This window comes from Hemiscyllium ocellatum, chromosome 41, assembly GCF_020745735.1.
Source record: "Hemiscyllium ocellatum isolate sHemOce1 chromosome 41, sHemOce1.pat.X.cur, whole genome shotgun sequence".
Classification (NCBI taxonomy): Eukaryota; Metazoa; Chordata; class Chondrichthyes; order Orectolobiformes; family Hemiscylliidae; genus Hemiscyllium; species Hemiscyllium ocellatum.
This window is the reverse complement of record NC_083441.1, coordinates 1,525,303-1,536,815: the sequence shown is the minus strand read 5'-3', so window position 1 is coordinate 1,536,815 and position 11,513 is coordinate 1,525,303.

The following is an 11,513-nucleotide window of genomic DNA, read 5'->3' as shown; positions in this document are numbered from 1 at the left end:
TGAATGGGGAATTGCCAATTCCCAAAACTAAAGACTTATTCTTAAAGAAGTATATCCTGGGCTTGTCCTCCTCTTTGTCTTTCCTCAAGAAATAGCGTTCACCCGATTCGATCGGGAAATTGGGACTTAGTGAAACCATGGACAGTGACTAAATTGCAACCGGACTGGGAAGGGCTGTACCAGGCTCTTTTGACTACCGAAACGGCGATAAGGACGGCAGAGAAAGGCAGGACACTCAGATCAAAGGATCAGTGGAATCTCCAGTTGAGGAAGAAGTCTGGTCAGCCGAATCAACGCAAGAACCGCTGAAACTTAGGTTAACGAGACTTTGAGTAACTGATTATACAGCGGCGATGCGAGCGCGGGATTATTTCTGTAGGATTGTATTTTAAATCTTTTGGTGCTTCAGCATGAGTTTTAGAACGCTAGGGAAGCTTAGAGTTATGCAGAGTACTGGGCTAATGGTACTGGGCTCAATGTTATGTGTTATTAACGATCCCTGAGTCTTAATTCCGATGGGAATGGCCTCGGGGACGGTACTTGGTGTAATGGTCTTGTCACAGTACACCGGGCCCCTTTCCGACCAGCTTTCGATTGTCCCGATAGAGAGTATAACCCAATATACCTAACGATAAAGAAAACCACATCGCACGAAGCAATTCTGGGGGTGGGGGGGTGGGAGGGGTGGTGGGGAGACACCTATCGGGTACACTTCAATGAAACTTTTGGGATCGAAATGAAACAAACCGGAAAACAAGAAGAGTATGAGGGCTTTTGCCCGAAACGTCGAGTTTCCTGTTCCTTGGATGCTGCATGATCTGCTGCGCTTTAACCAGCAACATATTTTCAGCTGAAATGTATGAAAGTCCTGTATCAGGATAAGACTGCTTGGAATCATTGGAACTGTTCCTCTCTATCTCTCATGTTTCCCCCCCCCACCCCCCCCCCCTTTGGGAAAGAAAGACTTAAAAGCCCCTACCTCCATGTTTTCAGCCTCAGTCGGAAATAACACGTCGTGTGCGTGTAGTCGAGGTACAAATCGGTCTAGAAATTTGGGGGAGCTGAAATTATGTACAGAGATTAAGAATGTCACTGAAACGGACAAACAGGCGAACTACTCAGCACTAAAGTGTCCCCGAGCGGATCCGTGGTGGTACTGTGGAGGCAAAATATTGAGACCCACCCTGCCTCCGGATTGGGGAGGGATATGTGCAATTGTACAATTGTCAAGTCCATTTACCCTGGCATTTGAGAAGGAAAAGATAGTCGGGAAAGAGGGAAGGAGTGAGAGATCACAGTTAGACACTTCTTTTGATGACAGAATTTATCTTCATTCTATAGGAGACCCGGGTTTGGTGGGGGGGGGGGGGGTGCGGCGGGGTTATCTGATAAGTTTAAGGCTCGCAACCAGATTGCAGCAGGCTTTGAGTCAGCTCTCCATTCGTGAGTAGCAATTAATAAATATGTAGATTGGATACATTACATTTTCTACAATCAACAGCTATTTATAAAGTATACAAGAAATACGGTTAAAGGAATATCAGAACAGCTTGATGCGACAAGTGCGTGAGCATGGGAAAACAGAGTGGCCCTTGATATGATTCTGGTGGTAAAAGGGTGTGTGTGTGTGTGTGTGTGTGTGTGTGTGTGTGTGTGTGTGTGTGTGTGTGTGTGTGTGTGTGTGTGTGTGTGTGTGTGTGTGTGATGTAAGCAAGAAGCTGTTTTACCTTTATTCCTAATAAAACTGCGCCTGATGGTTCAATTACTAGGGCATTAAGGGGATTGACTACCTTAGCAGAGGAATTGGCTGAGAATTCAGGAGTAGACACATCTCTCACGGGATGGCTTGAATCATGGTTTGGAAAATGGGGTGGTGGCTTCCCTCCTTACTTTCCTGATTGTAGTAGCTGGGGTACTGGTGGCCATTGGCTGTTGCATCATACACTGTATACGAGGGCTCACCCAAAGACTGTTTGAGATAGCGTTAATGAAACAGATGCCCCTAAAAGGGAATCAGGCAGAGGAACTTTATCTATTAAATAATGAGGGATGATTGAGTCCAAGATGGAAGAATTCTCAGATATGATGCTTGCGAATTTTGGGGGCGATGCTTAAAGGAACAATTGCAGAAACAACAATTAAGTTTTAAAATAAAAAGGGGGAAGTGTGAACAATAATTATAAATGTTGTTATCTGCAAAAATTATAAGGCTAAATCATAAAGAGGAAGAGGGTGTAGATTAACCTAGATATGCTTGTACAATCAGTTATAAGCATCTGCTTCCCGCTTCTGAAGATAACAAAAAAACCACAATCAAGAGGTCATAAGGCTCATTGTGGATAAAGACTGGGAGGAAATGTTGCTTTAGCAAGTAAAGAAGCAGATGGCAGTGGAAGAGGATACGCTAACAATAGACCAGAGCAGGATGTGCTGAAATGGCCAAGCAAGATTTGTACTTTGTTATGCACATGGCCGGTTAAGGCAAGAGATAAACAATAGCAATAGGCGCCGGATTTAGAATAGTGGGAAAGAGAAATGAATTTTATATATTTTGTGTACTCGTTAAGCTCGGGGTGCCTATCTTGTAGGCATCACGCTTGCAAGCCTATAATGAACGATACTGCTGCTTCAGATCTTGTCCCGGACTGAAATTATTGAAGTGACTGAGTTCTATTTCCCACATTACCATTAGCCCAGTACTCTGCATTCATGTTACTCCTTCCAAAGTGAATCACCTCACCCCTTTCGCAAAAAAACTCTATTTGCCACCTTTCAGTACGGATCTGCAGCTTATCCATCTCTCTGCAACCTACAACATTTTTTTTATCACTATCCACAACTCTACCTGCTTTAGTGTCATCCACAAATTTATTAACTGATCCTTCAATGCCCGTATCTGGGTCAATTCCATAAATGCCAATCACCAGGGAACCCAAAGCAGATCCTTGTGGTACCATAATAGTAACTGAACTCCAGGGCAAATTTTCCCGTCAACCAGCATCCTTTGTCTTCTTTTAGCTAGACAATTTCTGATCCAAACCTCCAAAGCACCCTCAATCGCATGCCTCTGTACTTTGTGCAACAGCCAAACATGGGGAACCTTATCAAACACCTTACTGAAATCCATATACACCACCCCAACCCTTTTACACACATCCACCTGTTCGGTCACCTTTTCAAATAACTCAATCAGGTTTGTGAGGCACGGCTTACCTTTCACAAAACCGTGTTGACCATCCCTTATCAACTTATTCTTATCTAGATGATTATAAATCCGATCTCTTACAAGCCTTTACAACACTCTACCGACAACCGAAATAAGATTCACAAGTCTATTATTTCCAAGGTTGTCTCTATTCCCCTTCGTGAACAAGGGAACAGCATTTACTCTGTTCCAGTCTTGTGGCACTATTCCAGTCGACAATGACAATATAAAGATCAAAGCTAAAGGCTTGGCCTTCTCTTTCCTGGTTTTCCGGCCAATCCTAGGATAATTCCGCTCTGGCTCAGGGAACATACCTACTTTTACACTTTACAGAAGTGCTAACACTTCCTCCTTATGCACCTCAAACTTGTCTAATCTAGTCTTCTCCATCCAAGTAGACTCCTCGACCACAGTGTCTTTCTTTAGTGTGAATACTGACAAAAATTGTTCGTTCAGCGCTTCGTCTATCTCCTTTGACTCCACGCACAACTTCCTATTACGATGTTTATTGGACCACATCTTACTCTACTCATTCTTTTATTCCTGTTCTAGCTTTCAAAAGCCTAATGGTTTTCACTGATTCTATCCACCAAGGATTTGTCATGTCCCGTTCTGGCCCTTCTTAGCGCTCTGTTTAAGTCTTTCCTGGCTAACCTGTGACTCTCAAGCGCCCTCACTGAACCATCACATGTCATCCAAACATAAGCCTTTTTCTTCCACTTGAAGAAAGAGTCAACTTTCTTAGTAAACCACATCTTCCACGCTCGACAACTTCGTCCCTGCCTGACCGATACAACGTATCAAGGACCTGCAGTAATTGGTTTTCGTATAAGCTACACATTTCAATTGTGTCCATTCCCTGCTGATTCCTTCCTCATCCTAAGCATCTTTGATTTTGCCTAATCGCATTGTAATTGCCTTTCCACCAGCTATAGATCTCGCCCTGCGTTAAATGCCTATCTGTTTCCATTTTAAGGTGACAGCAAAATTTCTCAAGAGGACTTTTGGTGGTGAGCAAAGATGCATCATTCTGCATGTCAATATGCCTGGTTCCTTCATTGGTGTTGCGAACTTTGAAAGCAAGCCTGGCGCAATTACGCAGTTACTTGTTTTAACTGAGGACTACTAATTGTTCGGCTTACGTCTACCCAGTAAGCAAAATTAAACGGCCTTTTGCTATCTGCTCCTGCTGATAGACTCTCTCAGCCCACCCCCCACTACCGACTCGACACGAGATCCGAATGTTAAGATTTTGACGTTAATCAAAGATTTCAGCGCTGTCGTGAAATACATGCTGCTTACAATGAGATGCAATCCACAATTGTGCCATTGCATTGCATTTTCCTTTCGGGTTTTGGTGTTTCTCGGGCAGATTTGTATCAGATTAGAATTAGAATCCCTTCAGTGTGGAAACAGGCCCTTTGGCTTAACAGGTCCACACGGACTCTTCGAAACGTAACCCAACAAGACCCATTCTCCTTTCTTATTATCTTATATTTACCCATGACTAATACATCTATCCTTCAAATCCCTGAACACTATGGGAAATCTCGCACGGCCAACTCAACTAACCGGCACAGTGTTGAAAATAATAAATCAACTGTCCGCATCCCTCCACACGTAGCCTATTCATGTATCTGTTAATATTTCTCTTGCACCTTTATTGGTTACTAGTACCTCCTCTTGGCACATTCCAAGTACTTGCCACACTCTGTGTACATAACCTGCCTCTGATTTGTCGTTTAAATGTTCTCTCTTTTCCCTTAAACCTACATCCCCAGTAATTGACACTTTTGCACTGTGGGGAGTGCTGAGAAAATAAAACTGCGTTTACTCGTTCTATATATTCTCTCACAATCCTGTAAACTTGTATCAGGTCGTCCCCCAACCTCCGATGTCCAAGTGAAAACGAACAGAGATTTTCAAATTTCTCATCAGATGTCATCCCCTGCAAATGAGGCAACAGTCAGTAAACGTTTTCTTTACCTGGTCCAAAGCCACCACATTCTTCTGGTAGTATGTCAAAAGAGCTGGAGAAAATATCTCAGCTTTAATTCAGGGGTTGATTAAAATTCTACCCAGCTGCAATATTGCTTGCCACTTTTCTATACTCTGATACCTGATCATTGAGGGCACTTATGCCATATGCTTTCGAGATCAATTTATCCATTCGCTTTGCAGTTGGCTGATTATTGCTAACCTGCACACCTCGATCCTGCTGTGTGTTTATATTTCTAATGCCATTGCTGAATGTTTCCTTCTCGCATTAAACCATCTGTCCAGATTAAATTCCATCTGTCACTCCCCTGCTAACGTCCCCAGTTCATTATATGCTGCAACAACCTCTGGCAATCGTGTAACAACTGTCATAAGATCCAGCATTGATTCCTGACCAACAGCATTGGTCACAAATCTCCATCAAAAATGAACTGCCTTCCACCTGTCCGCTCTCGCTTCTCTGAACAAGTCATTTCTGTGTCCTTTTTTTTACCTGCTGTATTAGCCTGCCAACAGGAGTTTGTCAAAAGCTTTGTGAAGCCCATAAACAACGCAAGCAAGTTCATCCAGAGTCTTGATCACTTCCTCAAAGAAACACTTAATTATATTTATGAGACAGGAGCTCTGGCACAAAAAATATCACTTTCTCCCGCTATTAAATCCATATTTCTCGAAATATAAGGAAATCCTATCCCTAAGAATCTTCCGCAATGATTTGCCTACCACTGATATAAGGCTCACAAATTTGCAATTTCGCGAATTATTCCTGTCGCCACTCTTTAATAAAAAAACCGCATTGTCTATTCTTCAATCCTTTGGGATCTGGTCTGCGCGTTAAACAGATACAGATATTTCGTACAAGGCCTCAGTAATTTCTTCTTTCGTCTCCCTATATATTTTGTGATAGATCCCATCAGGTCCTGAGGAATATTTTACCTAAATGCAAAACGTCTAACATCTCCTTTTGCTAAAAAAAATTAGAAAAATATACCACTCTCTGGACCAACCATTCGAAATGTCATTCTTCTTTGAACGATACAAGCATTTATTAGGTCCACATCCTGTGATGGCACATATAAATATCACTCTTTGCAATTGAGTCGTTTTCCTTGTAACCTTCCTGCTCCTCATATATGTACACAGAACCTAAGGATTTAGCTTATTCCCGTTTGCAAGAGTTCACCTTTGTTCCTCTGAACTCCTCATTTAAGATCGCTGTTGCTATTTGTAAGCATCAAATAACATTGAATGGCAAGTATTAACTATTCCGTGGGATCGAATTCCAGTTATTCCATACTTAATATTCAACAAACAATATAAATGCTTCAGATGTTAGGTTCCTGCATCGTTCACTTTATTTATCCTCGGTCTCATGAAAATACTAAACAAGAGTAAATATTGGGGCAACAAATCCAAATTATTTCAAATAATTAGGACTTGAGTATAGAAAAATCCATAATTTCACAATTTATTGTAAAATGTCGTCTTCCTCACCTTATTACTCATAACCCGACTACTAGCGCCCAAATTCCCCTTCTCTTTACGTATTCCGATAAGAAGACAGAAGAATTCCAACAGGATGCTAGAATTTTGTTTTCTGTTCGCTTTCTAATTTGGTTGTGGTTGCAACATTATGGTGTTTGCCGTTTCATTAACGTTGTAGATTCATTTAGAATTCGATGGATTTATGAGGAAGGTGGGACTGCTTTGTTTGCACGAGCAGTATCATTCAGTAGGATTCTAATTTAGAAGAAAATCAGCCCACCTTCTCTGTGCCTTTCAACACTCCTTGAGGCAGAGTCCTGTCAGCATCACTGGCCTGGATTGAATTCAATTTCTTTCATGAGATATGTACTCCCTTAAACTGCCAGATGCCCAGATACATTCCAACATAATAGATGCACCTGCAGCTTGGCTGATTACACCTTACACATATCATTGGTGCGAAGGTGAGCCTTGTATTGGAATCCCTGTATTGGAATGCAAATTGTTCCCTCTAATTCTATGACAAGTTCAATTGTTGTTCAGAATACCCTCTTCGGCTGTTTGGGGATGCTGTATGTAGTCTTCATTTGGCTTCTTCTGTTCATGATCTACGGTAGTGAGAAGAACTCAAACTTAAAACCCCACCCATCTTGCATGCAACGTCTGTATGAAAATCGGCGTCTGCATGAGCATTTTGCTTTTTGACACACAGAGTATGTCCCGGCAAGATTCATTGAGCGATTCAATTTGTTGGAGATATGGTACCATTCTGCATCTGCCGTCATTCTTTTGCTATTGACTGCAATCCTACGTTTTCTTTTTGTCCGGATGATAGATAAACGAACGTGGGAAAAAAAACTTCTGTGTCATAAATACTTTGTCAAATTACGGACCTTAAGCTAAAGATGTCAATGCACCGGAGAACGCAATTCAGGACCAAATGTTGTCATAAAAAAGGATGCAAAATTAGTATCCACAATTAGTTTCCTGGACATGCAATTAGTCAATACGTAGTGTTGTTTAACAGTACGTGTCTGAATGGAATCAGTGGTATTTACTGAAATTAGATAAATAAAAAAAAATCGGGGCCTCCAGTTTAACAACGGGAGCGTGGAACAGAGGGCCTCTGTGTAATTGAATTAATATAGTTATGTGCTTGTTTTACCTGAAACACCACTAAAGTGTTATTTCCCACACATCTTTCTCCTCTAACATAAAAAAAGATGATTCCCTGCTACGGATTGGCAAGATAACTAGCTTTCATTTTATTTTTCAGTAACCTCTTTAGGAATTTAGAGTAGTGGGAATAGCCATTAGGGCTGTTGCATGCTGTTCCTGCACAATGTGGGCAGTAACGTATAATGGTTATCCGAACCCTTAACACCACGAAGTTAACTGTGTCCTCCAGTATCCCATTTGTTGGCTTTATGACCAAAACTCAATACCAAAATTGAATTTTCATCAAACAGCATGGGCATAAAATATTTGACTTGAAACACAATAGAAATCCTGGATAATACAGTAAATTCCCAAACAACTATCCATTCAGTTATTTGCAGACTTCTACCGTATCTATAGTTCTCGCCTGGACATACTGGTTTCCTCCCAACGTACAGAAATGAGCAGGTTAGGTGGAGTAGGCGTGCAAAATGTGAGGATAGGGTGAAGATATGTTCTGCATGTCACAGTGATAGCGCAGACTCAGTGAGCTGAATAACCTTTTTCTGCACTCTCGGTATCCTATGAGAGCCAACCGTTACAAGTAAAAAGAAATAAAACTGCAAATGACACTCCAGGGTTTAGATTTAAAACAAAACTTCATGTTTCTGTGAAATGTCCTGATGAGTCCAGGGGAAAAGTCTTCAAGAACAAGTGTCCTTTCTTTCAACAACAATCCAGATTAGACTGAGCAGCAGGTTATTATGCAGCAATTCCTGCCCCAATCAGGAGTCAAAGCAGCATTAAAAGAAAATGATTGGAGCAAACTCATGATGGTGACTATTTAGCTTTTAATACCTCAGTTTGTGTTAGTGAGAATATAAACTCTACATAGCCGCCATAATGTACAATTCTCCCTCACTTTCATCAAACTTCTTTCACTAAACCATAAGAAGTATGAGCAGAATGAGGCAACTTGGTCTATCGAGACTGTTCCAACATTCAGTGAGATATGGTTGATCTAATCATCCGCAAACCCACTTCCTGCCCTTTTCCAAAACCCTTGATTCACTTCTTGATTATTAACCTGTCGACCAAAGATTAATAGTCTGTCTGATTCAATTGCAACAGCCTTGTGCAGTGAAGAATTCCACAGACTCATTGGCTTTTGAGAGGAAATTCTTCTTCATTCCTGCCTGAAATGGGAGGCACATTATCGTGAGATTGCGTTTTCCTATCCCAAAACTCTCCATATGTCAGTTAAGTTTAGAATCTTGGAAGTTTCTATAAAGTCACCACAGCTTCTTCTATATTCCACCGGGTACAAGACCAAATCTACCACTCATGATGAGGAAATCACTTCGAGATATTGAGAACCTTGAGGAGATATTTTTCTATTTGTTGATGAGACTGATGTTGACGCTGGTTTCTGAAAGGTTGGGTGTTAAGACGGAACACGTTTAAAATAATAAACAAAAATGCAGAAATGGTAATTACAACAGCTTATCACACAGAGAGCTGTCAGAATTTGGGGATTCTTCCATGAAATTGTAGTTGACACAATCTTAATCAAGATTCAGTCATTCAGAAGGAAAAGAAGATAGGATAGCAAAATTTATTGTTTCCCTTTGAGCAATAGAAGGGGAGTGTAAATGGCGATAAGAATATTTTATATATTCAACAGTTTCTTTGTGAGCTGGCTGGCAGAGAGCAGCACTGTTGTCTGAGTAATTCTGTGAGCAAAATGAAAAGTATATGTGAGAGAGAAACAGAACGACGTGACAGTGTGTAGAAAAGTAGACAGACACTGTGAGAGAGGAGCATGGAAAAACTCTACATCGAATTCAAAACGGGAGACTTACAGAACTTTGCGAAAAGGACAAGATCCAGTGTTTGGGTGGAATCTGAAATTAATGAGGGAGTCGAACAGAAAGATGATAATTTTAATCTCGAGACCTCGCGCAGATGGTACAATTTGTTCGATGTGAACAAAGGCGTCTTGAAAACTTGGTGTGAGTTAATAAGTGATTGATCAGCTTCGGATGATTTGCAATTAACGAAAGTTTATATCTTTGGAGTCTGGCTGGGAGAAGAAGAGACCAGCAGAGTGTGGAACCAACAAGGACACGGATCAGTTTTCATTGTACTGTGGGTTCAGGCGGATTGGAGATGGAGTCAATGATGGGCGTGGCTGGAGGCAGATTTGGTTTAATTCATAGTCTAAACTTGGAGAAATAATGTGGTTGCATACCGTCCTGCTCAGTACGATGTTGTCAGTGAGTATTATTCGGTATGGTGATGAGTGAAGTGACTGGATTCGGTTTTCCAAATGTTTGCAAAAGTCGTCGAGCAGCACACGGATGCGTTTTCTTTTTAAGATTGAACGTAAGATTTTCTCGGGCAAAAACAGTAGAGAGCACTAGAGACACCCTCAGTAATTTTTGTTTGTTTTTTTTTGACGGATCTCAGAGCGAAGTCAAAAGTGAACTTTGAACATCAAATTGTGATAAAATGGAGAGGCACAGGATTCGTTTTGTTGATGACAGACCTGTTAGATAACGGTAATTCATTACAAATCTGGGAAATGCTGCGGATGATTCAACATCGAGTTCTGCTATGCCCAGTGCTGACAACTAGTTGCCTAATAAATTGCTAATCATGGGAACACAGACGCTAACGAGCCACTGACTGGAGTATCGATTAAAATAAAACGAGATATCATGGTCTAACCTTGGCAGGACGGAAGTGAGTTTTCGAATCATTTGTGTTTGATGATATGACTTACTCTCTCCCTTTATCTCTCCAGTTCTATCGAGTTGAACGTTCTGCCAAACGTTTCGTTTTCTATTTCTGCATGAAAAACGTGTGAAGGAGTACATTTAATAGATAGCAGCACGACTATGTTTGGTCACTATATTTTACATTCATAAGTCACAAAACAGTAACCCAAGCAGGATGGGACAGTAAACCACAAGGGCATTCTTAAAGTAAAATTTGCTTTCCAGCATTATTCCCTAACTGAAGACATTTAACAGAGACACTAAAAATAGCCAGAATGGGATAGTAAAAATGTTGAATAATCCGAAGTGACCAATAGTTCCAAGATTCTAAACGCATCAATTTATGATTCTGATGAACGTAATTGAGCTCATAGGAGCTCAATGTTGGAATATTGGGAAGTGTTGATCCCAACTCCCAATCCATTCCTGTTAAAATTTCTAATAGTCCAATCAAGCCTCTCCCTCTGGAGTGAGCTGCAGGCTCCTTCCAATTTAAAAAGTGACACAGCACTCTGCCTACAACTATGAAAAGACACTTTGGGAGTTTGGTTGTTTTTATGAGAAGCAGGGAATACACCGGGTACACAATCAGAGCTCTGGAGCCTGCTCGTAACAATTACGTCACATGGAGCAGGTTCAGTTTTAAAACTCCACAAGTTTTAAACAATAAAAATTACTTCTATCACAGCATCTGCAAAACTACACAGTTTACTGAAGAGGTGGAACCAAGGGGCAAAAGCAGTAATGACGTATGATCAGCTCGAAATTTCATCAAAGGACAGCAGAATCGATTACTTTCATCAGATAGTTCAAGCCCATCAACATTGTAGAGTGGTTTGCTGTCGAGAGATCAACAATCATCATTTGTGATATTTTTGCATACATCG